General features: G+C 43.1%; 1 long non-coding RNA gene across 1 annotated transcript in view; it reads left to right on the top strand.

Moving 5' to 3' along the window:
- The first annotated feature begins 2 nt into the window (after window positions 1-2).
- Window positions 3-5,371, top strand: part of LOC147109330 (uncharacterized) — a 72,544-nt gene continuing 67,175 nt past the window's right edge. Inside the window, exon 1 of the long non-coding RNA XR_015080239.1 lies at window positions 3-104. This is a non-coding gene — a long non-coding RNA (uncharacterized LOC147109330). The remainder of the gene's footprint in view (window positions 105-5,371) is intronic.

Genomic DNA, 5,371 nt, shown 5'->3' with positions numbered 1-5,371 from the left:
CCTGCGCCCTTTGGTCTCACTCGACGTCACAAAGGCGGGTCTTCCTTGGCAACTGAATTGTGATTGATTCAACAAAACTTTATTTATGAACCATCAAAATTCAGGTAAGTGTTTTTTTACGATTGTCAGTTTTAATCTTGCACAATGCGCAGTACTAACGATCACCATAACTTTGAAACCCTAACCCTTCGCCTCCCCACCCCACAACCCTAGTGGTGTCAATAATGCGATGCACAGAGTCAATAGTCACTCGGTAAAGTGAAGGCCCGGATTTTGCGGTACAATTAACGGCAAGGCTGTCCGCGCTCGCCGTAATTACTGGGTAAAACTGACAGCAACTTCTGGCGTCCGCAGATGCGCAGTTAAATGTGGAAGTCCGGAAGTTGCTGTCAGTGATACCCTGCTCCTCCACAGGTTTGCAGTCTTTGCTGACGGAATCTGCACAGATCACTGTCGTAGCGTGAACTTAGGCTAATTACCCACTATTATCGCACTAAAGACCGATGAAAAACTTAAGCCTTGTTCAATCAGGAGTAACTGAGTTTTTAACGGTGTAGTAAGTCATAATTACTGCTGAACAACCTCTCTGGCCCTGAAAAAATAATTTTACAAGTGTGGAGTTTCATTCCTTCAGAAGAAAATTAATGTTGCAGATTTATAAAAAATAAAAATTATTTTTTTATATAGTTCTTTGCTCCTTTATGTCTTTCACTTAACCCCCATGTGTATGTCCCAATCTTTATTTGGCTTCCTGTACAATGATTTAAATGTAATTTATATTTCCTGCTTTTTACTTCCTGCTTTGCCCTCTGTGAGTATTCTTCAATTTGATTGGTTGAACAGCTTCCCTACTGCTTGTCCTGCTAACAGAAGTCACAGATCCCCTGTAGAGGGCGCCGAATTTAAACAGACAGCGGAAGACTGGAAATCTGCACTGACAAGCTCACTAAAAGTCTGTGGGGACCTGTACGTGAGGTGAATGGCGATAGCCATTCCCTCACCACTCACAACAAAATCCAGGCCAATATGTGGAAAAAATAAACTAGGCTGACACTTAAGTGCAGTACCGAGAGAGGTGGGATTTAATTGAGCCCTGTGAGTTAAAATAGGCGGGGGTTCATTTCTGGAGCAGCGGATGCATTTCCAACTCGCCTCACTACCCAGCCACCAAAAACCTGAACGGAGTTAAAATCGGCCAGATTATCTGGTCATTTATCTCACTGTTGCTGTGTGCAAATTGGCTGCAGTGTTTCCCTACATTACATTACAACAGTAACTGCACTTACAAAGTACTTCATTGGCTGTGAAGCATTTTGGGACATCCTGATGAGGTGATAGGCGCTTTATAAATGCAACTCCTTTCTTTCTAAATTAGTTATTATCTTATCCATTTCTGATGTTAGGTTGACTGATTGTTAGTTATGTGGCTTATCCCTTTCTCCTTTCTTGAACAGAGGTGCTATATTGGCAACCATGCAGTACTCTGGCATAACTTCCATGTCCGAGGATGTTTCAAAGATTGTACTCAAAGCCTCTTTTTCCTTTCTGACTTTCCTCAGCATTCTATGATACTGCCATCAGAGTCTCCACCTTGTGTTCAATCAACTTTTTCAACACTACTTCCCTATCTATAGTTATACTATTTAATTGATCCACCTCTTCCCCTTCCAACCTTTCATTCTCACCATCATAATCTTCTGTGACAACTGAGGTAAAGTATTCATTAAGTTTGAAATTTACCCTTTGTTTGCCCATTGTCTTATTTGCCAATTTTTCTTTGTAACTAACCCAAAAGGCTAGTTTCCTTTTTATATTTTTAAAATGTATTTCGTCATGTACCTTTAGCTTTCACTGTTCCCTCTCTTTTTCATTTTTTTATATCAAACTTAATTGTGTTTGTTATGATCATTGTTTACCAAATCTTCTCGTATTATCTACTTGCCCCACTCCATTTCTTACAATTAGATTCAACACTGCTCCCTTCCTTGTTGGACTAAAAACATATTGGACACATTGTACATACCCTTCTCCTTCCTTGCCACTTATTATACTGTTACCCCAGTCAACTTTGGATAATTACAGTCACCCATTATTATGAACTTGTTATTTTTGAATATTTCTCTAACTTGCCTACATATCTTTTTCTCTACGTATAGTGTCAGCTGTGGCTCAGTGGGTAGCACACTTGCCTCTGAGCCAGAAGGTTGTGGGTTCAAAATCTAGGCTGACACTCCAGTGCAGTGCTGAGGGAGTGCTGCTGCATTGTCAGAGGTGCTGTCTTTTGGATGAGATGTTAAACGCGTCTGCTTTCTCAAGTGGACGTAAAAGATCCCATGCACTATTTCGAAGAAGAGCAGGGGAGTTATCCCCGGTGTCCTGGCCAATATTTATCCCTCAATCAACATAACAAAAACAGATTATTTGGTCATTATCACATTGCTGTTTGTGGGAGCTTGCTGTGTGCAAATTGGCTGCTGCGTTTCCTACATTATAACAGTGACTACACTCCAAAAGTACTTCATTGGCTTTAAAGCACTTTGGGATGTCCGGTGGTCGTGAAAGGCGCTATATAAATGCAAGTCTTTCTTTTCTTTCTATAATAACATTCCAACTCCTTAACTCTAACCGAATAGATTCACATTTTGCTCTATACTCTGTATACTCTTTACATTCTAGTGCTTTAATGGCATCTTTGATTAATGTGCCACCCACCCATTTTTTCGTATTCTATCCTTCCTGGATATTTTCTAACTCGGAATGTTGAGCTCCCCGTCCTGCCCTAGCCTAAGTCACATCTCTATTATTATATTGTAACATACTCTCCAAAGCTTGTCTTTAGCCCTTTTACAGTTATGTACTTCACTCCTGGTCTTAGGTACTTCTGACCCCCAAATCCTCTTAAAGTTCTATGGTCATTCTGTGGTTGCTAAGATTTCCATTTCCTGCACAATTTCTGGGTTATCTGCAAATACAAGATCATGATAAGCATTATCTCTTGTGGCTTCTTTGACACAATGGGGGGAATTTTAACATGGAGCAACGCGTGGGTTTAGATGCAGGTGGAGGGTTAAAGTGGCCGAAAATGCATCCACAAGTTTCCCGGGCTTCCTGAAAGCCGCCATTGAAACCAAGGCGAGAACAGAATGGCAATTCATGGGGCTCGTTAAAAGTCAGGCAAATACAGCAGCAAATACTCAGTGCTCACAGGTGCATTGATATTAATCTTCCAGAATTCCCTAGATTCTAGAACAGTCCCCAAGGATTGGAAGGTAGCAAACATAACCCTGCTATTTAAGAAAGGAGGAAGAGAAAAAACGGGAAGCTATAGGCCAGTTAGCCTGACATCAGTAGTAGACAAAATGCTAGAATATTATTAGGGACGTGGTAACAGGGCACTTAGGAAATCGTAATATGATTAAGCAGAGTGAACATGTTTTTATGAAAGGGAAATCGTGTATGACAAATCTGTTAGAGTTTTTTGAATATGTAATTAGTAGGATGGATAAGGGGGAACCAGTGGATGTAGTGTATTCGGATTTTCTAAAAGCATTCGATAAGGATCCACACAAAATTAGGACTCATGGGTTGGGGGTAATATATTAGCATGGATTGAGGATTGGTTAATGGACAGAAAGCAGAGAGTAGGAATAAACGGGACTTTTTCGGCTTAGCAGGCTGTAACCAGCAGGGTACCGCAAGGATCAGTGCTTGAGCCTTAGCTATTTACAATCTATATTCATGACATAGATGAAGAGACTGAGTGCAACGTATCCAAGTTTGCTGATGATACAAAGTTAGGTGGGAAAGTAATCTGTGAGGAGGAGGCAAAGAGGCTGCAGAGAGATATAGACAGGTTGACTGAGTGGGCAAGAACATGGCAAATGGAATACAATGTGGGGAAGTGTGAAGTTACCCACTTTGGTAGGAAAAACAAAAACGTGAGACCATACCTTGAGTATTGTGTGCAGTTTTGGTCGCCTTATCTGAGGAAGGATGTTCTTGCCATGGAGAGAGTGCAACGAAGGTTCACTAGACTGGTTCCTGGGATGAGGGGATTGCCCTTTGAGGAGAGATTAAGTAGACTAGGCCTATATTCCCTAGAATTTAGAAGAATAAGAGGTGATCTAATTGAAAAATATAAAGTTCTTAAGGGGCTTGACAGGGTTAATGCTGGGAAAATGTTTCCCCTGGCTAGGGAATCTAGAACCAGTGGTCACAGTCTCAGAATAAGGGGTCGGCCACTTAGGACTGAGATGAGGAGAAATTTCTTCACTCAAAGGGTTGTGAATCTTTGGAATTCTCTACCCCAGAAAGCTGTGGATGCTCAGTATATTCAAGACAGAGGTCGCTAAACTTTTGGGAACTAAGGGAATTAAGGGATATGGGGATAGTGCAGGAAGGTGGAGCTGAGGTAGAAGATCAGCCATGATCTTATTGGATGGCGGAGCAGGCTCGAAGGGCCAAATGGCCGACTCCAACTCCTATTACTTATGTTCTTATGTTCTTACCTATCACTGGGAAAGGGTTTGTTATGGTGAGAGGTTAATTTCTGCACTTTAGAGGTATTGAGACTCAGATCAGGATGGGTGGTGCCTTGGCTGCCTTAGATTGGACCTCGGATGAGGAACAAGATGACCATCAGCAGCAACAACAGCCTGCTGTAGAGAGACCTACAAGTAGTGAGCAGAGAGGGGAGTAGCATCAACAACAGCCTGCTGTGGAGAAACCTACAGGTGGTGAGCAGAGAGGGAAGCAGAAGAGGGGTTCAGCTCACAGGTGGCACAACCTGCGTAACAGGGTGTACAGGCAGAGGTTTAGTTTCCTCAACCTGTCAGAAAAGCAGTGTTTCTGGAGGCCGAGGTTGTCGCGTCAGGTGGTGGCAGACATTTGCAGCCTCCTAGAAGAAGACCTGCTCCCTGCTGTACCTGGTGGCCACTTTTATGTGGTTCTACGAAAGAACAGAAACTCAACAGCATAATATTTTCTCATACACCCATGTGCATTCTATTGTGCAACTTCAAAGCTTTACTCTTACTTTTCCTACTCCTACGTGGTGCAACCCATGTGGCTTCTGCTCAGATCCCTGCTCTGACTGCTGAGGTGCTCTTGGCCGACAACCTCTGGGTGTTGGAGCCTGTGAGGATTCTGCCAAAGACTGTGCAGGAGCAGACTCGGCTATCGGGAGAGGAGGCAACATGTTGGGTACTGGCTGGGGATGGGGGAGGTGGTGAACGAGGGAGAAGTGGGGGTGCTTTGCGTGGAGTTCCCACTTCCATGTCCCCTTTCACCATCATCCCTCTCATGAGCCAGCTGCACTTCAGTCCTACCACTGTGCTGGACAGCAGCTTGGTGCAGATCAGTGACATGCTGT

The sequence above is a fragment of the Somniosus microcephalus genome, chromosome 12 (genome assembly GCF_052327205.1).
Source record: "Somniosus microcephalus isolate GS21.2 chromosome 12, FLI_Smic_1.0, whole genome shotgun sequence".
In the NCBI taxonomy this organism is placed as follows: domain Eukaryota; kingdom Metazoa; phylum Chordata; class Chondrichthyes; order Squaliformes; family Somniosidae; genus Somniosus; species Somniosus microcephalus.
The sequence above is the reverse complement of the archived record's forward strand: the minus strand, read 5'-3'. Positions and strand labels throughout refer to the sequence as shown.